Source organism: Eleutherodactylus coqui, chromosome 4 (assembly GCF_035609145.1).
Source record: "Eleutherodactylus coqui strain aEleCoq1 chromosome 4, aEleCoq1.hap1, whole genome shotgun sequence".
Lineage (NCBI taxonomy): Eukaryota > Metazoa > Chordata > Amphibia > Anura > Eleutherodactylidae > Eleutherodactylus > Eleutherodactylus coqui.
The window spans coordinates 284,845,298-284,871,581 of NC_089840.1; the positions used below are offsets into that span (position 1 = coordinate 284,845,298).

General features: G+C 41.8%; 1 long non-coding RNA gene and 1 pseudogene across 1 annotated transcript; one reads left to right on the forward strand and one right to left on the reverse strand.

Annotated features, from left to right (window-relative positions):
• Nucleotides 1-22,977, forward strand: part of LOC136624510 (zinc finger protein 585A-like) — a 61,605-nt pseudogene extending 38,628 nt beyond the window's left edge.
• LOC136624538 (uncharacterized) lies at nucleotides 207-7,605 on the reverse strand. Its single transcript, XR_010792330.1, has 2 exons — nucleotides 348-7,605; nucleotides 207-290 (listed from the first exon to the last, which is right to left on the reverse strand). It is a non-coding gene; the product is annotated as an uncharacterized lncRNA (long non-coding RNA).
• Nucleotides 22,978-26,284: the final 3,307 nt, after the last annotated feature.

Genomic DNA, 26,284 nt, shown 5'->3' on the forward strand with positions numbered 1-26,284 from the left:
TGTTGCATCACATGAAAGCGTGGTCTATGTGTGATGCACCTTTTACAGGAGGAAATCCTAATGTCAAAGCCCTAAACTAAGCCCTAGCTGCTGTGGGGGGTCTGGAACGCAGACCGAAATGCGAATGTTGCCTGTATCCAAATTAAGAGGAAATATTATATAGAGTACTCATAGTTGAGAACCATAATGACCCACTATACACAGACTTAGTAAATCAGAATGAATTCTGTTTATTGTTGTACATTGCTAGTTTATATGCAAGTTGTAAAGAAGGCGTTTCCAAATGTTACCTGATGCCTGGTTACAAAGTACATTTGGCAACTGTAAATCAACAAGCCAAAAGTTACCTGATGCCTGGTTACAAAGTACATTTGGCAACTGTAAATCAACAAGCTTTTCTAAACAAAAGGTATCAACAAAACTGTTTGAAGTAGACATGGAAACAGTTACAGTGTGATAATACAGGTTTTGTTAATTACATTTCTTGTTTGGGAAGAACTGTAATCTTCAAAGTTCATCAGCAATTTGCACATCAAAAGAGGGGACATTGTTTCTAATTTTTACATAGACAAAACTGGTTCAGCCACCTACTCGGAAGTCAGCACAAAGTTGGTAAGTTGGTATTCAGTAAGATAACTGAATAAAATCTAATTAGTCATACATTTAGTATTTTAAAATCAATATTCAAATAAACGCTTGAATATACCTTTTTACATATGATTCTATATCCAAATTCTACTAGCAACTTCCGGAATGTTTTACATATAATACATAACATTATATAACCAAATAACTAATGTCACATTCATTACACTGTTTCCTTATCTTTCTTATGTTAGGTTATTGATTAATAATGATTGACCCCTATCATTCCCCCATTTGGACATCAGAGCCACCATTATCTCCTGGTTCTGTCACCCATAGGTGCCGGGTTCCCAGGTAGGAATGGTGCACTCTATGTCCATCAAGATATGAAGACATAATATCAAATATTGCAAGTCAATCAAGTTTACAATACAGTAATCTTAGATTTATCAACATCAATATCGTCATTGTCATATTAGACACTTAAAGGGGTGTATTTTTGGGTATGTCTCGAAGAGTCTCTACAGGAGTGGGGACAGATAATAGACAAGTCCGCAAAATGTCCTCTCCACTCCTGAGGTTGGGCATACACGTGTGGGAAATATTTGCCCATCCAGTCCATCGCTTCTCCATGTGGATCGTTCGTAGTGGTGTTTCCCAATAAGAAGATAGTCCAATAAGACAAATGCAAAAGTCAAAATCAAAATGTCCATTACCTCCCCCACCCAAACAACGCCGGGATCCCACCCATCACTTTTCCTCTGGCTCGGGAACTTTCTTGCATTGGGAGGCATGTATCCACTTTTACAGAAGTAGGCGTTGACAACAGAACTTGGTATGGTCGTCAAACCTTGGGTCCAAGGCCTTTACTACGTGTCTTTTTGCGACCACCCAATCTCCAGGTGGCAAGAAATGAGTCCCCTCTAGGTTGTCAGGGTCTGGAATTGGGGAAAACACTAGATCGGGTGTTATTTTCAGTTTACGACATAGCTCTTGTACATATTCAATAACCTTATCACACCCCTGCTGTAGGGCCTGTGGATGGTACAGGCCTAATCTTGGCATAGAGCCAAACACTTCTTTTAACTTAAGCATATCATTTTAGTTCTTTCAACTTTGTTAAACTCTGCAGGTGGTATGGAGTGTAAAACGCTTGTTCCACCCCAAGGCTGACATCACCTTTCGCATCACTTAACCTGTAAATTGTGTACCTCTGTCACTCTCAATTGTCTCTAGTACCCCAAATCTACATACAAGTTCTGACACAAGTTTAGCCACTGTACATTGTGCGGTGGCTTTGAACAGGTCCACACACACAAGGACGTACTCATACCTGCCTGATTTGGGAAGCTGGATGTAATCGATTTGTAATCTCTGAATAGGATACAGTGGTCTGGGTGTGCACTTCACATGCCTTCACATATGCCTTTGCCAACCTGTCGAACCCTGGAGCATACCATACCTTGTCCATAACAGAAACCATGGCATTCCGAGAGGCATGCACTTTCCCGTGAGCTAGGACGGCGAGGTGGGTGTAGGCAGCCGCTGGTACATCATCTACGTCCCGTAGGACGCCAAATCCCAAATCAACAAGAGTGGTGGGACCAAGATCCAACTTACAGCACAAGGGGTCTTGCGTCCTGTCCTAGGAGAGCTGCAGCCTTGGCTGCCCTATCCCCTTGTTCTCTGGTGACTGCCCCTGCGTGTGTGCTTTAACCTTTATTATGGCCACTTGTCCTGGCAACATGATAGCTTAATGGGCTTGCCTTGTGCCGTGAGAAAGCTCCTGGACCGCCAGATGGGTCCATAATCGTGTGCAGTACCAAAGGCGTACCTGGAATCAGTGTAGATATTAGTAGTGGTATATTTTTCAATCGTACAGGCCTCATTTCCTGCGCTGACATGTGTGGCGGCAGTGGTTTTTGTACAAGCATCTCATTCAGTGTGACTACTTCAAAACCTGTTACAAACCTTCCTTCGTCATTCAGGTATCTAGATCCATCCACAAACATTTCAAGGTGGGGGTTTAGGAGGGGTTTGTCAGTGACATGTGCGAACCCAGCTGTCACAATCATGCTGGTGTTCTGCGTCAAAGGCCTCCTCTTCATCATCAGTCAGAGAATTTGCAAAAAGCTGGTCCTCTGTACTTACTCCCCCATTTGAATCAGTGTCACCTAATGGCAATAAGGTGGCCGGATTCAAAGTGGTGCAACGTTGAAATGAGACATTGGATGAAGAGTGTACTGCAAGTTCCATTTTGATCTGTCTAGCACGGGACAGATGTCTATGGCTTACCTGTGTCAGGATACCATGTATGTCATGTGGGGTGTAGATCACCATGGTGTGATCTAGGACAACGTCAGAACTTTTGTCCATTAGTGCCTGAACTGCTAGAACCGCTCGGACGCAGGATGGAGACCCTCTAGCCACCGCGTCAAGATGGGCACTGTAGTATGCTACAGGTCGCTTTTTGTGTCAGTACAGCGGTGGCGTGTCCCTCCATCTCAGTGACGTACATTTGGAAAGGGTTGTCATAGTCTGGCAGCCCCAGTGCAACCGGTTACCTGTACTTTCAGCTGATAGAAGGCTGACTCGGCCTGCGGGGTCAGGGCAAATGGCCGTGAACCCAAACAGTCGTACAGAGGCTGCATGGTCATGGAGGCAGAGCGTCCATTGCCAATAGTATGAAACCAGTCCCAAGAAGGTACGCAACTGGGCATGGGAGGTGGGAAGTTACATGTCACTTACCACCTTCGTGCGTTCCGGCGTCAGGTGCTTAGTACCTGGACCTAGGCAGTGGCCCAGGAACACTACGTGAGACTTGCAGAACTGAAGTTTCTCTTTGCTGGCTTTTCAGCCATTCTACTCTGATGGAGGAAACACAAAAGGCTTAGTGATGCATTGAGGTAACTGTCAGCAGTACATAAAAGTAAATTAAAAACAAATCATCAACATATTACAAGAGGGCGGTGCCCTCGGGAATTGGCCAGGCGTCTAATACCAGTTTCATGAATCTGGTGAACTGGTATTGGGCTATACTGTGCCCCTTGTGGCAGCACTATCCAACAGTACTGCTTTCCTCTGAAATTAAATACAAACAAATACAGACAGTCTGTCGAGGTCCGTCTGACTGGTAGCCCAAAGGCTCGAAGGAACGACACTAAGAACTTGTTTCTCTGCGTGCGTAAAAGTGAAGACAGGTAGAGGTGTCGCTAGGTCTGCTGCCATCCGACCGAAGGTCGGGTGACTTTCAGACCTGGGGTGTATACGAGCCTCACCGGACGAGTGAAGTTCGATACAAGATCCCAAGGATCCCATCATTTCGGTTCCCAATATGCTTTCAGGACTTTCCAGCACAAGGAAGCGCATGAGGCATCGTGACCCTTTAAACATTACCTCTAGTGGTTCAGTTTCTGCCAGCTGAATCGGCACTCCTGAAACCCCTTGCACCAATTACTGCTAGACAATCAGGCTGGTATTCTATTTAAAATAGATCAGAACCTTGTAGCAAAAAAAAAAATTAAAAATTAAAAATTTAGAAATTGCTGACCTGCAATACCTGGATCAATTATGTCAGATGTCCAGTTCCTTGGGCTAAGCAATGACTCAGGAATTGGAGTTTGTCTTGGAGGTGACTTACTATTTGTCAGGACCTGCGGAAAGCTGAGTTTCTGCAGTGGCTATCAAGACAAATACATGAGCCGGATCTACCAAGAGAGCAGTTCGTTTACAAAACCTCCTCTGAACTGTCACTTGAGGTCTCAACCCGTACCGATCCATCCGGTGAAAATTTGATGGATGCAGATAAGGCTTGTAAGATATTAGTACAAATAACAGACATGAATTACAACAAGGCAGAATAATCCACAAACATGTATTCATATTGGAATATGATATTCTTTAAGCAAATTCATTATTAATCTGATCCTGCCTGCAATGTCTCATCAAATTTGAGAAGAAAAAAATTTCCTAACTGCCCAAGCTCCTCACCCCCTCCTTTGTAGACAAAAGAAGGATGAAACATTACCTACTTTTACATTATCTAGCTCCACCCCTTCGATGCTGGTCGTTTGCATGTCTCTCCTACAGAACATTCTTTCAGAGACAGTGCAGTACTAACAGCATTTAGCAGTGATATAGACGTCCAACCAATCACAGAACTGACATTTACACAAAAAGCAAAAAAAAAAAAAAAACTAAAATATATCTTAAAAATCCCTATATTCTCTATTTTTAAGACCGTATAATTCACATAATTCATTACAAGTTTCTTTTTTCATCAGCGTCTGTCTTCCTTTCTATGACACTGAATTTTATCTCTATGAAACAGAACAATAGCTAAGATATTAATAAGCAACTAAAACATTCAGACTTCAAACAGCATTAATTATTAGTAATTACTAGACGTATACTTCTCTCCTAGGCTGGTCTGTGTTGAGGGTGGAAGAACACCTCTTCCTATTGTTCTTCCCTCCCATCTCCTTACATCACCTAGCTCCACCCCCTGTGGTCTGGCTCAGCGTTTGGTCTTTCTTGCCTCATTTAGTTTCTAGCCACCGGACAGTATATACCATATAACACAATCTAACTCTCATACGGGCCCTTCATTAATACACGAATTCACACTCACTGGGGTTTTTAATTCACTCATACAGACTGATAATATGTGAAGTAGAAATTGGGATTGTATTTACTGTACACCAGACTTCCAATAATGAGCGAATTATGTATAGATAAGAAAAACTCTTAGTACCGCGGTTTTTACACAATTCGTTCAGAATAGGCTACCCAATGACAAACACAATACAACTTATGCCCATTTCTACCTACATACTTATATTCACCACTCCAGATAGCAACTATTATTACCGTGCATTGTTAAACCTTCTACCTTTCCTTAACTCATTGACTTGCTTTTTTCTTTACTATATCCTTCAGCTAAAATTGCTTACATCAACTTTACACTCAGGAAAAAAAAAAAACCACACAGTATATATACTTCATTGTTCTTTTGAACCCCCACAGATGTGAGTGGGGTATAACTTTCTTACACTTAGAAATTAGACATTACAAGAACACTAAGACGTACAACAAAGATTAGTTTACATAACAACAAGACTTACAAGACAAACAATAGTGGTTATTTGTCACATAATTGTCCACAGATTTTGCATGAACTTACTTTATGTCCCAGAGGGACACAAACTATAAGAGGATTCCCTTTCTCTGATAACCCCTTACTGCCGTATCTATACTTGCCTTAATCCATCTGTCTAACATATTTTTATACAACCTTTTGACTATCTCTGAATCTTTTCCCCAAACTTGCTGGTCTAAGACTCCCAAAATTCTAAACACCTTACTACATTCTTCTTCCCACAGCTAACGTGCCTTCTTTGTCTTTTACTATTTCTCTAGCTGATTTCCATATAGGCATACTACTTGCCCTGTACGTTTCCCATATTGTCTGTTCCTTTATCTAAACCGGCGTCTCTGATATCTTTCATATGCTTTTTCCCGTACTATTGCCAGAACTCATAGTTAAAAGGTTCCCGCTTTTCTAAGTCCTATCTGTCTATATATTTTATACGTTTGTCTGCATACGTCTCCCCCTTCCCTTTCTCTTATGGACTTACCTCTTGATTTACCACTGTAACACAGCATTGAGGATGCATACGGCTTTCCTCAGATAAATCTGGCGGTCCCTTCTGCCAAGTCCGAAACTGGCAGGATAACTATTTATTTTATTTCCCACTATTCATCACTAAGTAAACAGGACCTGATATCACCTAGTAAACTAAGGACCCCTGGTCCCTGGTCCTGGAATAGTTTTACGGACTCCTTAAGGGGGGTTTAGGGGACTTCTGGTGATATTATAACAGACTCAGTAAAAGCAAATTATGGCTAACATGACACAGACAATCAACATACAGATTTCAACAATTACTACAGGCAACATGGCAATATACACACAAGGGTTCTTCCATCTAGCACGGTTACTAAGAACACCGTAAATAACAGGCAGAAGCGTCCTATATAACATACAGCAACTCACCCCCTGTCGACACGAGACTTGAAGTCAGGAGAGCCCAGAGCTTGAGTGGTAAGTCAAGAGCTTACCGTATACCGGTGTTTTGTAGATCTGGGGTCCCGTGGCCTCTCGTCCGGCTGGTCGGCAGGTAGTGTAGTCAGGTATCGGCTGCAGGTAAGGAGTTAGCTTCTGCCCCACGTTGGGCGCCAAATAAACTGTGGGGGGTCTGGAACGCAGACCGAAATGCGAATGTTGCCTGTATCCAAATTAAGAGGAAATATTATATAGAGTACTCATAGTTGAGAACCATAATGACCCACTATACACAGACTTAGTAAATCAGAATGAATTCTGTTTATTGTTGTACATTGCTAGTTTATATGCAAGTTGTAAAGAAGGCGTTTCCAAATGTTACCTGATGCCTGGTTACAAAGTACATTTGGCAACTGTAAATCAACAAGCCAAAAGTTACCTGATGCCTGGTTACAAAGTACATTTGGCAACTGTAAATCAACAAGCTTTTCTAAACAAAAGGTATCAACAAAACTGTTTGAAGTAGACATGGAAACAGTTACAGTGTGATAATACAGGTTTTGTTAATTACATTTCTTGTTTGGGAAGAACTGTAATCTTCAAAGTTCATCAGCAATTTGCACATCAAAAGAGGGGACATTGTTTCTAATTTTTACATAGACAAAACTGGTTCAGCCACCTACTCGGAAGTCAGCACAAAGTTGGTAAGTTGGTATTCAGTAAGATAACTGAATAAAATCTAATTAGTCATACATTTAGTATTTTAAAATCAATATTCAAATAAACGCTTGAATATACCTTTTTACATATGATTCTATATCCAAATTCTACTAGCAACTTCCGGAATGTTTTACATATAATACATAACATTATATAACCAAATAACTAATGTCACATTCATTACACTGTTTCCTTATCTTTCTTATGTTAGGTTATTGATTAATAATGATTGACCCCTATCACTGCAGAAAAACCCAAAACACATAGATCACCTAAGAAGTGCTGTCCGCTCCGCCGCGTCTTCTGCCCGGCTGTTGTCTTCAGGCATTTCTTCGGGTCAGGGATTATAAAATCCCCGCCTCCAGGAAGTGCTGCCTCTGATTGGCTGAGCGTCGAAGCTCTCAGCCAATCAGAGCCAGCGCTCGATAAACCAATCACGGCCATTCAATAATTGAATGAATGTCTATGATTGGTTCATCAAGCGGAGGCGGGTATTTTCCAATCCCTGACCAGACAACTGCCGGGGACCAGGGAGAAGACGCGGCGGAGCTGACAGCACTTCTTATTTGATGTTTATTTTATATTTAAATGTTTCTATTAAACTCTTTTCCACATTACAAAAGGTAAACTGGTCATATATGAATGTTCAATAAAAAATACTTTTTCCTGAGAATTCTTCATATAACTCATCTAATCCAGCTTAGATACGGACATTCCAAACTTCTCCTCGTATGATTCATCAGGGGGATATTGGGAAGAAGGGAAAAGAGAGGTTTCTTTCTTTATTGAGGGGGGGGGGGGGGGCGGTGGAACACAGGGGAAGGGGGTAACAACAGAGGCTTTCAACCAGGCCAACAATAACCATTGAGCCAAAACGATTCTTAGATGTATTCTGAGTGTCATTTTTTTTTTTTTTTTTTTTAATCCCCCTCTTGCTATTATCTCCGTTTCGGTATAGGGAGGTCCCAGGACCCGTTTCCACACCGTGGTGCCCAGGTCTCTCGCCCCACATCATAGAACACTTCTATGTGGTGTTTATTGGCGGGTCTCCTCGAAAGTACCATGGTTTCTCGAAAATAAGACAGTGTCTTATATTAATTTTTGTTCAAAAAGGTTTAACTTTTTTACATGTATAGCTGCCTGGATACTATTTAAATTGACTTGTTTAATTAACTGTTAGCAGGGCTTAATTTTGGAGTAGGGCTTATATTTCAAGCATCCTCAAAAAGCCTGAAAAATCATTTTGCATCCTCAAAAATTCTGGAAAATCATCCTATGTCTTATTTTTAGGGAAACAGGGTACCAGCAAGTTAGTTTAAAGGACTCTTTTACCCGTCAAGGCAAAATCTCAATGAAGCTCGACCATATTTCAAAGAAATGCTATTTGCTATTGTTGCCTCCGCCTAATCCATAAGCATGAGGAAAGATAGTTTTTCCATAAAGAGCCGTCACAGTCTGCAGGACTGCTTTAACCCCGGCCATGGCCACCATGGGTAATAGTTTTCGACTGCCTGATGTACATCTGATTTCATCCTGGTTAATGTGTTCAAACTGCACCTATGAAACAATGCTGGCAGTCCGAAAGGGAACCTGTGGCTGACAAATCATCCCTCAACTAACTAGCATACAAATCACTCCACATACCCCCTTCCTATATCTCCATGCCTTACCCCCCCCCCCCCCTCCCCCTCTCATTTCGCTAATAGACCCTTTTACCATAAAGTAAAAGCCTTCAAGTGATACACAAAGGTTTCTGGTTTATAGTTGATATCTAGTCCTCAGATGATGAACTACATCAACCTGGCAACTACTTTTTATATTTCGTAATACTATTCAGCATCGCACTGCATGTTTAAAATATCTGTCATGGTAATTGTATTCTAACGCAACAAATATGTAACATTTCTCTTATTTTTGTTTGTTTATTATAAAACCAATAAAAATTATTAAAAAGGAAAAAAGTTGCCCATGTCGGTAAACAGACAGGCCGACGTTAGATGTGTTGTAGTGAATCTATGTACTCTGATACAAAAGTTGTGAACTACCGTGCAGTCCCACAAGCAATGGCGGAGACCCACCCCCGCCACCCGACAGTGAAAGCAATTGTCAATTGTGAATATGAGTGTCTATGAGTCCAGCTCGGTCGCGATGGGCCGTTCAGCAATAGAGCCTCCGATTTCTCCAGGCTAAGAAAATATCCCAGTGGAGAGCCCAGTTCCCGAAGGTCCTGCAGGATCAGTGAGAGAGACTTAGACGGGTTGTTAATGATTAGAAGTATGTCGTCCATGAACGCTGCTACCGAAATATCAGGGTGGCTCGCTTGGATTGTCTGTACTAATGGCACTGGCTGAAAATGATAAAGTAGGGGGTCCAGTGAAAAATTAAATAGTAGGGGCGAGAGGGGGCAACCCTGTCTAGTTCCCCTAAAGATATCTATAGGTTGGGTAATACGACCATTTACCATTAAAGGGGTGTTTATTTCTGGTTGGATATATTGTATGAAATTGCAAAAATTTGCCCCAAATTTCCTATGTTGTAGAGTGTAATTTAGAAAAGGCCAAGATACTTTGTCAAACGCCTTTTCTGCATCTAGGGCAAGTTGTAACATCTGAGGGGCGTGCGGTTTACCAGTGTCTATCATTGCAGCGATGGCCATTCACATATTTTTGGTGAAGTGTCTGCATATTGTGAATCCTCATTGGCAGGGATGTATGAGAGTGGAGAGTAGGCTTTGGAGGCGGCTGGCTAGAGCCTTTGTCAGGAATTTATAATCACTATTTAGTAGGGAAATTGGCAATAGGACTGGACTAGTGTGGGATCTTTATTGGGTTTAAGAATGAGTTTGGTCCTAGAGTCTAGAATCAAGTCAACCTGTATATTTTGGGTGTATATATCGTTAAATAGTTTGGTTACTATGGGAGCCACCTCTGTCAGCAGAATCTTGTAATACTCACTACATTGGGGGCCTGGGGTATTATTATTTGGTGCAGCCATGATCACCTCCCGTATCTCCTGTTCCGAGAACAGTGACTCCAGGAAGGCTACCTGGTCCGGTGTGAGTTTGGGTAATACAATAGACTGTTGCCAGGAGTCTATCTTCTTCATGTCAGTGGGGGTTGCCCTATAGATGTCTTCAAAGTAGTTGCATATGGTCCCCTCTGTCTGTTTGTTCGGAGTATCTCACCTCTGTGCGTGGGTCTGTGATATATGTGATTGGTTTGTGTTTTTGTTGTGAGTTTGCTATACGTGCCAGCAATCTGCCAGGTTTATTGGCTTGGAGGTAAAATTTATTCTGTTCCCGTTTAGTGACCCAAACCGCCTGCCATTGCACGAAAGCTTCTAAAGTTTGTTTAGTTTGTTCATAGGTTAGTTTGTTTTGTTGGGAAGGGGAGCGGCGAGCTGCCGCTGTGGGGTCAGCAGGGAATGTTGGGGTTTACTGAATTGAGACCTGATCTGTTTCCTCTTAAATGAGACATAGCTTATCACATGGCCTCTCATCGCTGGTTTGGGCATCACCCAAAGCAGAGGGGTGTTATTAAAGTGTTCGATATCGTTGTCCAAATAGTTAGCCCAATGTGTTTTAAGTATTCTGGGGGGTCCAATTCTATGGACTCTTTCTATACAGGTTTTATCAATGGGTATGTCTGGAAATAGAGCTTTAAGAAGCTACTCCGTCAGGAGAGTAAGAAATTCACAACCCATAATGTTCCCCTGGGATACCTATGAAGCGCAAGTTGTTTCTGTGGTCTCGATTCTCCAAATCCTCAAGCTTCTCCTTCGGTTTCTGCTCCATTTCTCAACACATTGTAATTGATTGTTGGAGACTTGAGATCTCCTGAGAACCCACATTATTTTCTAGTTCTGTTATTTTCTGGGCATTTGTGGTTATAAGGGAGAGGGCACAGTTGATAGAGGTGTAAGGCACTTCCAATCGTTTGTCAAACATCGGCATAAGAAATGTGGACACCTCTCGTACCACCGTGGCAGCTTGTAGAGTCTCCTGAGGTTGATGAGCGAGATAGGCTATTACTTGGAGAGTGTTATCCTGATGCTCTGGTGTGAGAACCAGGGTCGCCCTGATTGATGGGCTGCTGCAGTCACCATGGGCTCAGAGCCGACAGACATGCCCTCTCCAGAGCGGAGCAGGCTCATCACCTCTCCTCACCTTCTCTCCTGCTGAGCCAAGCAGCTACACAGCACCGTACTGACTTTCCTCCTCAACACCGCTCCCCAGAGGATGGTTGGGTCTGCGGCGAGCTCCACAGCTGACAGGTGAGGCTGTTACTGTCTACTCATTTGCAGTGCCTGCCTGGATGGTTTCAGTAATCAAGGCCGGGAATGTGCAGGCCTCGCTAGGCCATGGGTCCCGTAAGTGCCTGTGGTCACGGATCCGCCCTAGAGGGGACTCTTTTCAATCCTTAGCGGCACAGGAGGACATTGGCCAGGTGTTGTAAGCTGTCCCAGGCTCCAAAATTTCTGTCTCCAAGAAATAATGTAATTTAAATAGGAGCAAAAATTCATATGTATTCCATTATGGTAATAGCGTAAACTACAGGACATCCCGCAAGAAATGAGCCCATGCAGAACTATGTGGATGGAAAAAAAAGTTTTTGATCGCAGAAAATGGCAGCAGAAAATAATTTTTAAAAAATTAAATGATTTTGAAAAAAAAATAAAAGTAGTATAGCAAAAAATAAACCACATAAGTTTGGTATCGTAGTAATTATACTAAACCATAGAATAAAGTTATCATGTCATTTTTGTTGCAGTTTATGGGCCGCAGAAACAAGGCGCACCGAAAGATAGTGGAATTTCATGTGTTTGTTTCATTTTACTCCACTTGGAACTTTTTAAATGTTTTTCAGTACAGTATACGGCACATTTACTAGTAACATTGAAAAATACAACTCCTCCCACAAAAAACAAGCCCTCATACAGCGACATCGATGGATAAATAAAGGAGTTACGAAGAAAATGCTTGGTCACTAAGGAGGTAAATAACTTCAAAATGAGACGTGCGGCTATTATTCAGTGTAACCAGTGTAATCAGCAGGTTTTAATTTTACAGAAACGTATCAAAAATCATTGCGCACATTAAGTTCTAGTATTTTATGTATCCTTGTATGTTGGAAGCTTACTGACCCCCTCAGGGTGATAGTACAGCTCTAAAACACACCAGCTGCACACAGAGATAGTGATTACAGTGCAGTTACTTCCAGTATTAGTGATTACAGTGCAGTTACCTTCAGTGATCACAGGTGATGTGTCCTCTGATTGGAGTCATACATTTATCTTCTTTCTCTGGGCCCAGACCGCCATAAAGGCTTCTTCCAGCTATGACTAGTCTCTGCACACGCTGTTCATCCTAACGCTACTCCAATTAACCTCTCAGTGACTCTCTCATAGTACTAATGCATCTTCTGTGACCTGACAAATCAGTAATGTCTCTTTCCCTTTAATTCAGGTGTACTTTTGTGACTCCACTATACTATAAGGCTGCCTTTGTTGGCCCACTTAGTTATAGTGCCCCCTATATATCACCCAGTGCCGCTCTGTTCCCAGCATCACCTGACTACGCCCCCTCTCCAGCCTTGCGCCCAGTGTGTCTGGAGTTCACGGGATGAGTCGGGTAATGCTGGGAACATTACCGCTGGGCGGCAGTCCTGTCAGTAAGGAAGACAGAAGATGGCTAATAATGGTGATGATGAACTGCGGGTCAGCAGTGGGGGCCGAGCAGTGGGGCGTGGAGTGGGTTGTGTTGGAGGTCAGCAGTGTTGCGTAAGGGAAGAGGGGTGAATGTCCGGTAATTGTATAATTATAGGGGATTTTCTACGTCACATAGTATGTTAGGCTTAATGAAAACCATATTCATCTAATTCTTCCTGCATCAAACCTCCCCTCCGCCTTGTTGGTCAAGAGGAAGGCAAGAAGAAGCCCAACAAGCCAAGCTCATTTGGAAGAAAGAAATTCCTTCCTGACTCCATGATGGCAGGCAGAGTAATCCCTGGATCAACATTTGAGATCAACAACACCGTTGGTCAGCTAATGTCTATATCCTGTAATAGCATAGCGCTCTAAAAGGGCATCTAGTCTCATCTTAAACTCCTCTGGATTTTACCATCGTCACGTCCTCAGGCAGAGAGTTCCACAGTCTCACTGCTCTTACAGTAAAGAATCCCCTCCTCAGTTGGTGATGAAACCTGCTTTTCTCTAGAAATAGAGGATGCCCTATTGTTACCGTCGCAGTCCTGGGTATAAACAGATCATGGGAGAGATCCTTGTATGTCCCCTCATGTATTTATACATAGGTATTTGATCGCCCCTTAACCGTCTTTTTTCAGGGTGAATAATCCCAATTTTGATGCCTCTCTGGGTATTCCAGTCCTTTCATTCCGTTTATTAATTTAGTTGCCCTTCTTTCATCCCCCTCAAGCACTCCAGCATCTTTCCTGAGCACCGGTGACCAGAACTGTACGCAGTATTCCATGTGGGGCCTTATATAGTGGGAGGATAATGTTCTCGTCCCTCGCCCCTATACCTCTTTTAATGCACCCCAAGAGTTTGTTAGCTTTTGCAGCAGCTGACTGGCATTGATTTCTCCAGTTAAATCTACAGCCCACTAGTACCCCCAGGTCTTTTTTCCATATCACTTTTCCCTAGCAGTACCCCATTTAGTGTATATTGGTGACATCCGTTTCTCCTGCCCATGTGCATAACCTTACATTTATCAACATTGAACTTCATTTTCCATTTTTCTACCCAAGCCCCCGCCTTATCTAGGTTATTTTATGCGCTGCGGAATAAGTTGGCTCTATACAAATAAAGATTATTATTATTATTATAAAAGATTATTATATTATTTTGTAGCCATAGATCGTCCCCAGTTGTATTAATTTTCGTATATAATTTTGTATCATCTGCAAATATTGATATTTTGCTGTACAGTCCCTCTATCAGGTCATTGATAAATATATTGAACAGAATGAGGCCTAATACGGAACCCTGTGACACCCTGTCGCCCAGAGTATGAACCATTTATTACCACCCTCTGCTTTCTATCTCCAAACCATTTCCTTACCCAGATACACACGTTTTCACCCAGACCGAGCTGTCTCATTTTATATATCAACCTATTATGCGGCACGGTATCAAATGCTTTAGAGAAATCCGGATATACAAGATCAATAGACTGTCCCAGGTCCAGCCTAGAACTTATTTCATTGTAGAAGCTGATCAAATTGGTCTGACATGATCGACCCCTCATGAACCCATGCTGATGAGGGGTTATACAGTTGTTTTCCTGGAGGTATTCTAGGATGGCGTCTCTCAGAAATCCCTCAAATATTTTTCCAATTATTGAAGTGAGACTTACCGGCCTGTAGTTATCAGGCTCTCTTTCAGACCCCTTTTTGCATATTGGAACTACATAGGCAATGCGTCAATCCAGTGCTACAACCCCGGTCTCAATAGTGTCTAGCCATCATGTCACTTAATTCCTTTAGAAAACTTGGGTGTATTCCATCTGGACCCGGCGATTTTACATTGTCTCGTCTTCTTCCCATTCAAGATCTTCAGCTGATATCTTCTATATCAGATAATTATCCTGATTGACCCGAGAAGGATGGAGAGGAACCGGGACAAGATGGCGGAGAGTATATTCACCCTCACCCTAGAGATACTCTTCCGGCTTACAGGAGAGGTGAGAGATTCTGGGGATGACGTCACGTTCCATCATTCTTATCTCTGTCAGTCTCTGTTCTTATCTACGGTGGAGGATTTACTGCAGATTCAGTCCTTCGGCCGCCTTCACATGAAGCGTGATTACTGCGGATGTTCCACAATAGTAGCCTGCAGCTATTACCCAGTAAATACGCAGGGGCCAAATCCGCATCTTAATGGCTCATATTATGCTGCGGACTTACTTGCCAAACTGCTGCTGATTTTATCCTTTGTTCTTCAGGGGTGCAAAATCAGCAGCATAAATCCGTAGTATAAATAGTCTCGCTGCGGATTTAGAATCTGCCGCAGTTTTCAAAACTAAGTAGATTAGTTATAGAAAATACCGGCACCGCGTGAAAGACATTTTATAAATCTCCCCCGCATGGCCTGTACTGTAAATGCTGCAGCCAAGTGTGAAGACGGCCGGAATGCTGGAAACGATTGCAGCTGGTAAAATGTCGAACAGCCAACAGAATAGAACAACAGAACTGATGAACACAGATGTGAAGAGCCGACATAACTGCCGGACCAGACTGGGAGGATACTAGAAATGTCTGCAGGGATATTTATGGATGTATCTCCCCATAAACAGGATTACACCGTAGTGAAGAAGACTTCTAGTGATGGCTGTCTGGCCCCGGTGTCTGATGGATGGGGAAGACCCATGAGCCCAATCACGTGGCCTCCACCTCACCCCCTGATACTGGAGGAGATCAATGAGCAGAAGATCCTAGAACTCACCAACAAGATGATTGAGCTGCTGACTGGAGAGGTGATGCTGCTGGGAATGCTGGGACATTATACAGTAACGCTATGGCGGTATAACGTGTCTGGGTGATGATGGTATCATTGTGTTGTCAGGTTCCTATAAGGTGTCAGGACATCACTGTCTATTTCTCCATGGTGGAGTGGGAGTATTTAGAAGGACACAAGGATCTGTACAAGGATGTCATGATGGAGGACCACCAGCCCCCCCCATCACCAGGTAATAGGCAGGACTAAATCCATACGGCCTTTATTATTTGTATGTAGAGAATGAATTCAGTGGCTGTCTGTGTTTTCTGCAGGTAGATCTAGTAAGAGAACAGCAGTGGAGAGATGTCCCCGGCCTCTTCTTCCACAGGATGATCAGGTAGATGGAGAGAAGGTCTCATGAAATCTCCCCTCTGGTCTGTAGGACGGCTGGGAAGGTCTTGTGTTCAGTCTTATTATATGATTGATACTTGTGTAATGAGAAAGCTGGAGATGGCAGGATTACAGCCGACCGCGGACATTAGATCTCCGCATCTTATCACTATTTTCTGGTTCTGGAGACTTCTGGTTGGAATAAAGAAGCAACAGGTTGGAGTTATACAGGAGACCTGCAGCTATTTGGCCCAGATCACTACTGCTGTCATGTCATTCCGGCTCCTCATACTAATTAATGACCTTTTCTGGCCATATAAAACCTCCCACACGACTTCTCCAACTGTGTGATGACTTTTACAATATTTATTTCACAGCTGGTGAAACTGGAGGAAGATCCGATCCCTATTGATGCTACAGAGACACATGTGAGTGGGGATCAGCCGTGTAAGGAGGAGATCCCTACAGATGACCCCCCAGGTGAGACTGCATGTAGAGAAGAGTCTGTGTTGTCGGGGTTTTCAGCTGTATATTCCTTTATTCAGCCACAATTTATCTATATATATATATAATAGGATGTGTGTATGCGCCACCATAACTCATGAACACCTGGAACAATTTCAACCAAACTTGATACATTTATAAGTCATTCCGTGTTGACAAATTTTTTTGGGGGTGGAATAAGACAACCCCACTACCCCAGGGGGGAGAGGTGTCGAATGCCGGAAATGTACTTGAGCAGATGGTTTTTATTTCAGTCTTACACGGACTACCTCCTCCTCGTCTAATACTAATATATTGCACAGACCTCCTGCTCCCAGATAATATCTTACACAGACAACCTCCTCCTCTGCTCCAACTACCACGCAGCTTCCCACCAGCACTGAGCCACTATGTACCACACAGAAATGAGCCCAGCAGCCACTTTTATGAAAGCTGTCCAAAACTGAGCTGTGATTGGTTGCTATTGGCAACAAAAATGACAGGGGAAGTTGGTGAGTTTTTGATTTTTAATTATTCCAGTATTATATAGTCCACCTGCTCAGATAATAATATTTTACACAGACAACGTCCTCCTCCTCAAATACTAATATTACACAGACAACCTCCTCATATACCAATACATTACACAGATGACCTCCTCCTCATGCAGTAAAATATTACACAGATGACCTTCTCCTCATATGCCATTATATTACGCAGACAACCTCCTCCTCATATACGAATATATTAAATCAGTACCTTTTTTTATATATATATACACACACATGTTTAACTTCTTTTCGTGTCTAAAAAAAAAATACATGGGCAAAGCCGTGTAATCAGCTAGTATATAATAAAGTGTAAATGTTATATAATATTTTTATATAAACATTCAATATATTCTGCTAAAAAGAATAGAGGGAACATGTCAATCACACATCAGATGTGGATGATCTCCATCCTCTGCAGACTCTTTCATGTCTGTCACATGTGCTCATTGTGAAGCTGCTCTTATCTGTGAAGAGAACGGGGTGCCAATGGCCGACCTGCCAATTCTGGTGTCTCTGGCGAATGCTCTTCAGGCTGCATGGTGCTGGGATGTGAGCTCAGCTTCCACTACAGGATGTTGGCCCCTCGTGGCCCCTTATGGAGTATTTCTGATATATACAGCAATAAGCTACACAAGCAGTTATGTTATTTCCCCTTAATGTTTTGGTAGAGCCACAGGCGCCGTGTAAGGAGAAGCCATCCTCATCCTGCATTCAGCTGCTCCTTCCATCTGCCCCCAGCTGATACCCCATGCCTTATGTCAGGGTCTCTGCAACATCCAATCACTCTATCAGACCTGGACCCCCGTCCCCAGTGCTGCCTCCGCACATGTGCAAGTACTATTATCATGTCCCTCCCCTCTGCTGCTGGAACCAGAAGGACTGGGCATGCTCAGCAGGAACTTCCCACATCTTGGTACAAATAACAGTCAGCTGGGTTAGTGAATGGCTACAAACATGTCTGCGCCCACTGATAATGGCGGTGCCGGGCTTGTAAAGGCGTCTTTATTCCCCGGTCAGCAGCACATGATCAGCAGACTGTAGTTGCAGCGCAGTTCAGGGCAGTTTACAGCAGGGGGCGTCAGCAGCTCTTATCCACCCAGAAGTGTGTACCTGCCTGCGCCCATGATTGGCACACATGAGAGAAATCCTACATGCCATACGGACATGTAGGCGAAGAAAAATGGCCATCAAATTATGTACGTACGCTTTCCTGACCAGACACAATTCTGGGTAAATTCTAGACTTAATTCCGTGCGTATGCTCCATTCAGACATGTTATTCAGATAGATTCAGTATACTTATTACTGAACCAGCAGCACATTTATAGTCCTCATGGGATAATATATCATAGAATACGGCAAGGAAAAGCTGTTTTTGTCTCAGAGGCGTCCAAATTGCAAAGAGTTATAAAATCAAAGGTGGAGAAAGTTATGAGCATCAATTAGAAAAAAATACAATAAAAAGTGTTAAATTAATAGAAAGGTAAAACATGAGTAACAGAAACCTATAATATCAACATATTAAATTCTAAAAATTATGAAAACGGTATAGAATTATAAAATTATACAATCATAACATATTAAGTAAAGCAGAATTAAAAGCAATTCTATCACTCGGTGAGGGTTTTAAAATGCAATAAAATACACTACAGTAAGATGAAGTATGAGGGAGAAGAGCCTCGTGTGGATCACATTAACTATTAGGAAACTGTAAATAAGCCTACAGGCTTCTTCCTGCTCCACACTCTGACCAGTTTGCCTCAACTTAGGAGGATGATTTTGGTGTCCTTAATTTCATTAGATGCTGACCACCGCTGTAAAATCCAAAAATTTAAAGCGGGTACATTCAGTGACCCGTCGGGCCCCAGAAGCTATATAAAAAAGCGTAAATGGCGGTCTACATATTCTGAAAGATTACTGGTAATAGACCTGATCTCGGCTGTGATTGGGCGTCCTGGGGAGTTCCTAAGGAATTTGTAGATTTTCGGTAAAAACAAAAGGATGCGGTTTCTGGAGTATTAATGCATATAAAATCATTTTCAGGAATGTGGTGATGCTTCATTAATAAGTATACTAAATCTGTGTGAATAACGTGTGAGCGGAGCATTGCCACAGAATTGTGTCTAGAAATTTCCCTCCACTTCCAGTCAGGCGTGCTCATGGATGTAGTTTGGTGGTCACTTTCTTTCAGGTGCACGCACGCACTTCCGGTCGTCCAGTTATAAGAAGTACCTTAGATTCTTATCATGTCTCTGTGTCATATGCTTGAGAATGGAGGCAGATTTGTCAGTTAGCCCTCCGACACGCGTTGAATCTCCTGTATTGCATCTATCGTCCTATGCTAAGGGAATAAACACCGGAAGATACTGACTCTCCAAAAGAAACCTAGAGGAACATATGATAATTCAGAGGCTAAAATGGACCCTGGAGGAGGATCTCTAATGTCAGCGAACCCCTCATTCAAATGAGTAAAACCTTATACATAATCTTTACCGATTACCGACCGGCAGACTTTGGAGCGCGGGATTTGTGTAACCTGTCTTGTTCACAATGTGTATGAACAGTTTATATAGAAATGTAATAAAATAATAATATAATTGTTATATTCAAAAATATAAAAATCTGTTTAATTCTTGGCAGATGACGACACCAGGAGATCCGAGGGACATCTGATATCTTCAGGTTTTACAGTGGAAGATGATGATGGTATCATACAAGATGCAGGCAAGGAGCCTACTACTATCCCAGATAAACCCTCAGCCCTTCACAGCAAACATCTGTCATCTGATCCTTTTATAGAGGTTCCATTTTCTGATTCATCACACACTAGTAAGCAACATAACATTTACAGAAGAGATGATGAAGAAACAACAGCTGCCACAGGGAAGAAGTCATATTCATGTTCAGAATGTGGCAAATGCTATACCCAAAAATCATATCTTGTTATACATCAGAGAATTCACACAGGAGAGAGGCCATTTTCTTGCTCTGAATGTGAAAAATGTTTTATAGATAAAACATATCTTGTTCAACATCAGAGAATTCACACAGGAGAGAAGCCATTTTCGTGTTCAGAATGTGGGAAGTGTTTTAGCCAGAAAGCACATCTTGTTCAACATCAGAAACATCACACAGGGAAGAAGCCATTTTCTTGTCCTGAATGTGAAAAATGTTTTACGGAAAAATCATATCTTGCTAAACATCAGATAATTCATACAGGGAAGAAGCCATTTTCTTGTTCTGAATGTGAAAAAGGTTTTATACATAAATCACATCTTGTTAAACATCAGAAAATTCACACAGGGGAAAGGCCATTTTCCTGTTCTGAATGTGAAAAAAGTTTTATAGATAAATCATATCTTGTTGAACATCAGAAAATTCACACAGGGGAAAAACCATTTTCCTGTTCAGAATGTGGAAGGTCTTTTACTTTTAAATCAAATCTTGTTGAACATCAGAAAATTCACACAGGAAAGAAGCCATTTTCCTGTTCGGAATGTGGGAAAAGTTTTAACTATAAATCAAATCTTGTTAAGCATCTTAGAATTCACACAGGAGAGAAACCATTTTCCTGTTTAGAATGTGGGTTGTGTTTTACCTATAAAACAAGTCTTATTGATCATCAGGGAACTCACACAGGGGTGAAGGCATTTTCTTGTTCAGAATGTGGGAAGGGTTTTATCAATAAATCATATCTAGTTAGACATCAGAGAATTCACACAGGAGAGAAGCCATTTTCCTGTTCAGAATGTGGGAAGGGTTTTATCAATAAATCATATCTAGTTAGACATCAGAGAATTCACACAGGAGAGAAGCCATTTTCCTGTTCAGAATGTGGGAAGGGTTTTATCAATAAATCAGATCTTGTTAAACATCATAGAATTCACACAGGGGAGAAACCATTTTCCTGTTCAGAATGTGGGAAATGTTTTACCCATAAGTCAAATTTTGTTAAACATCAGAGAACTCACACAGGGGAGAAGCAATTTTCTTGTTCAGATTGTGGGAAGTGTTTTACTCAGAAAACCTATCTAGTTAGACATCAGATAACTCACACAAGAGAGAAGTCATTTTCCTGTTCAGAATGTGGGAAGTGTTTTACCGATAAATCAAGTCTTGTTGTACATCAGAGAATTCACACAGGGGAAAAGCCATTTTCCTGTTCAGAATGTGGGAAATGTTTTACCCATAAGTCAAATTTTGTTAAACATCAGAGAACTCACACAGGGGAGAAGCAATTTTCTTGTTCAGATTGTGGGAAGTGTTTTACTCAGAAAACCCATCTAGTTAGACATCAGAGAACTCACACAAGAGAGAAGTCATTTTCCTGTTCAGAATGTGGGAAATGTTTTACCTCTAAGTCAAATCTAATTAAACATCAAAGAATTCACACAAGGGAGAAGCAATTTTCTTCTTTAGACGGTTAATATTTAACAGATAAATTAGAATTTGTTAAACATCAGAGAACTCACACAGGGAAAAACCTGTATTCATGTCCAGAATGTGGGAAATATTTTCCTCGACATCAAAATATTTTAACCGTAGAAAGGTTATGCAGGGAATAAACCATAATAATATTTTGAATCTGGCTGTCCTCTTGGGTTATCTTGATTAAAAGCCTCAGCCACCTAATGTGAACTTCTGTTAGTGACCATCAAGATGATCTAATTTGTGCCCTGGATGGTTAAGAGCATCTTCAGGTACCTGAAAAGTCATGCAATTAGTGTTGTAGAATTATAGAATGGTAGAGTTACCCAGATGTAGGACTTTGCATTTCTCCTTGTTAAATACCATTCTGTTTGTTGCTGCCCACTGTGCAAGCTTTTCTAGATCTTTTTGAATACTCTCTCTCTCTTCCCTAGTGTTAGATATTCCCCCTAGCTGTGTGTCGTCAATAAATTTGATCAGCTTCCCATCAATTCCCTCCTCCAGATCATTTAGGAAAATTTTGAACAACACTGGCCTAGGACAGAGCCTTTTGGTACCCCACTTGATACATTCTTCCACGTAGATGTGCAGACATTTAGGACCACTCTTTGAGTCTGCTCACTGAGCCAGTTGTGAATCCACCTAACAGTTGCCTTGTCAATCCCATATTTGGTCATTTTCCCAATAAGTATAGCATTAGATACTTTGTCAAATACTTTACTAAAGTCAAGATAAACTATATCCACCACATTTCCTGATCAACCCAGTCGGCGATACATGCTGTCATAGAAGGAAATTAGATTAATGTAGCATAACTTGTTTGTTACAAACCCATGGTGGTTCTGGTTAATTACTCCATTCTCATCCAAGTTCTTGCATACATGCTGTTTAATAATTTGTTCAAAGATCTTTCCCGGTATAGAAGTCAGGCTAACAGGCCTGTAGTTTCCTGGATCCACCTTTTTCCTTTTTTGAAGATAGGGACATTTGCCCTTTTCCAATCTTCTGGGACTTCTCCTGTTCTCCAGGAATTTTCACAGATTTTGGTGAGTAGTTCAGCAATTACCTCCGCTGCTTCCTTTAGTATTCTAGGATGTAGTTCATCTGGACCTTGAGACTTGAATTCATTTAAGTTAGCTAAGTGTTCCTCACCATCTTTCTGCTTATACATGGCCTGCGTTCTTTTATCCCCCCAATAGCACAGGGAAGTTCAACTGATGTTCCATCTACTTTCTGAAAGAAAACAGATACAAAATAGAAATTTAAAAGTTCAGCCTTCTCAACATCATTCTTAACTAGAGATGAGCGAACACGTTCGGCCCCGCCCCTTTTTCGCCCGAACACCGAACTTTGCGAACACCTCGGTGTTCGGGCGAAAAAGTTCGGGGGCCGCCGTGGCAGCGCGGGGGGGTGCGGCGGGGAGTGGGGGGGAGAGGGAGAGAGAGAGGGCTCCCCCCTGTTCCCCGCTACTGCCGCCCGCGCCGCCGCGCATCTCCCCGCCCCCCGGCGGCACCCGGACACTTACGCGCGAACACTGCAGTGTTCGCTAAAGCCGGTGTCCGGGTGCGGATGTGTCCGTAACGGACACGTTCGCTCATCTCTATTCTTAACCAATTCACCATTTTTATCTTGTAATCGCCCAATAGCATCTTTGAATTTTGTTTTGCTTTTGACATACCCCCCAAAATCCTTTTTTATTGCTTTTGGCCTCTGTTGCAAGCCTCAATTCATTATTAGTTTTAGCTTTTCTGACACTTGCCCTACAGTTTCTGTGGGCCACATTATATTCTTCTTTAGATATTCCGCCCTCTTTCCGTTTGATTAACATATTTTTCTTTGTTTTTAACATGTGCAAGTTCTGTGTTCATCCATCCTGGTTTCTTTAAATGTTTCCCATTCTTCCTTATTTTAGGGATTGTTAACTATTGTGCTTTCACAATATTTCCCAAACTATTTGGACATTTGTGTCCTGAAAAACATCCAGCCATTGTCCTCCACACTATATACTTTTACATAACTTTATTAATACTCAACATCACATCATGTATAACTCTAAAATGGTTGGAAATATTGAAAAAAATGACTGCACCTATCATTTTCTGATGAAAGTCTGCTCATAAATCATGCATCCCATGATCCTTTTTCTATGAAAGTACTTTAGGCTTAATCTAAGACGGCTGCCAACAAGATAGCCAATAGGAACTACCACTAGGGCAAAAAGTTTTTACCCACCTATCTAATTGTTTTACAAAGTTACCCACTTGTATCTCTTTTTGTTCAGAAGATACGCTGGGTGGCCCTGACTTTTGAATCTCCCTTTATAATCAAAATAGCTTTGCAATAACCGATTGCTTATATGTAACAACCTCTGGAATATATTATTGTTTTGCACCCTCTTTGTATTTTTTAACGGGATTGTCCCATTTCTAGCGGTTTGTTTTTTTTGCAGGAAGCAGACAGCTCTGTACTTTGCACAGTGGTTGGGGTTGGTACTGCGGGCTGAGTACTACTGAAATGAATTGTACTAAGCCTGCAAAACCAATCTAGCCCACTGCACAATGTATAGAGTGTATTGTCAATTCGAAAGGCAACAAGTTCGGGTACGGCTTTAAAGAAGGACAAGTGGGCTGATACAACACAATTTATGAATACAAATTTTTATATATATAAAATTGAATGTCTGTCTGTCTGTTCTTTATGCGCTACTACACCATTCATCCGATCGCCATGAAACTTTGGGAAGTTGTTGAGTACACTCCTGGGAAGATTACTGGCAAAGTACATCTATCCTATGATAAATAGCGTGCGTGCGAGCGTCGTTGACAGTTAGGCCCCCCCCCCCCCACGTAGATCGTTCGATTTCCATCATTGCCACTAATTCTCTCACTTCCCAATGTCATAAAAATTTGAAATTTGGCACGAGCATTGATTGTCATAAATAGGAAAAGTTAATGGGTCCCAACTCGATTATTAAATTCTAAGCGCAAAAGAATTAGCGTCCAAATTTTACGTACGGAATCTTAATTCTCTCACTTCCTGATGTCATCTATATATATAAAAATGAATGTATGTCTGTCTGTCCGTTATTCATTACTGCACCATTCATCCAATCGCCATGAATCTTTGGGAAGTCATTGATTACACTCCTGGGAAGATTACTGGCATAGTACAACTATCCTACGATAGGTGGCGTGTGCGAGCATTGTCAACAGTTCTGCCCCCCAGACAAAGATCGTTTGATTTCCATCTCAAGCACGAAAGCAAAAGGCATTACGAGCAACGGGATGCGTGTTCAACTACAAAATAATGCATCCGCCGAACGTATCACAAGACAATTGCTGGATATTGAGAATGCTGAGGTAAAATGAAAGCATCGCTGTGATTGGTTGCTATTTCTTATACTGCTGAGGTAACATGAAAGCTGTGCTGTGATTGGTTGCTATTTCTTATACTGCTGAGGCAACATGAAAGCTGTGCTGTGATTGGTTGCTATTTCTTATACTACTGAGACTACATGAAAGCTGTGCTGTGATTGGTTGCTATATATTATACCGCTGAGGTAAAATGAATGCTGTACTGTGATTGGTTGCTATTTTTTATATTGCTGAGGCAGAATAAAGGTTACGCTGTGATTGGTTGTTGTTTCTCTTACTGCTGAGGTAACATGAAAGCTGCGCTGTGATTGGTTGTTATATATTATACTGCTGAGGTAACATGAAAGCTGTGCTGTGATTGGTTATCTAGATATATAAAAACGAATGTATGTATGTCTTTCTGTCTTCGCAGCAACGCGCGACGGGTACGCTAGTGATAAGATAAAACAAAGTAATAGACTAAAATAGGTGATACTGCATATATGTTTTGTAAATAATTCTTAAACAATGGTTACATGAAGAGCCTTAGGTATACTCGTTTGTGTGTCAACTGGAAAAGCAGTGGTGAAAAGTCAGAGAACAAGGGGCCTCTTGGGAACCCCACTGTGAGAGGGTATTCCCCATCACAGATCCATCATGCTACTAACTCTCCAGAGCCTTCTCCTGTCTTTTACACTTAGTATCATCTATTGCTTGTCTATTTGTATTGAGAATATCAAGGTCACAGCCGTAAGTGGCCATTCCTCAAATGGGAGCAGATCAGAGAAACAAAACTGATTCTTAAAACCCTGACAGCACTAACCCCCAAATATACATAAGGCCCAGTTCAGTCAGAAGACAATGATGATAGATTTGCATGATTAATTAGACAATAGAATCACAAGACAATGGAGATACTATATCCAGATATTAACATGGGTCCAGCAAGTCTATAAGACTCCGTTATCCAATCCTTATGATTTATACATTGAACATCCATAGCTGTTCGAATACAAGATGGCGGGCTGCAAATAGCTGCACAGAGCTGTCTGCTTCCTGCAGCAAAATAGCTAGAAGTGTGACAACCCTTTTAGGCCCAATGTCCATGAGCGGATTTGATTTGTGGAATTATTTGTGGGTGACCCGTGTGGAAGATCCGCAATTCGATCTGCCCTTAGGGAGGCATAGGCATCCGCAGCTGAATTTAAGCGTGCGGATTTGATGTACGGACCGCTTGGTATGGAAAATAGATCGCAG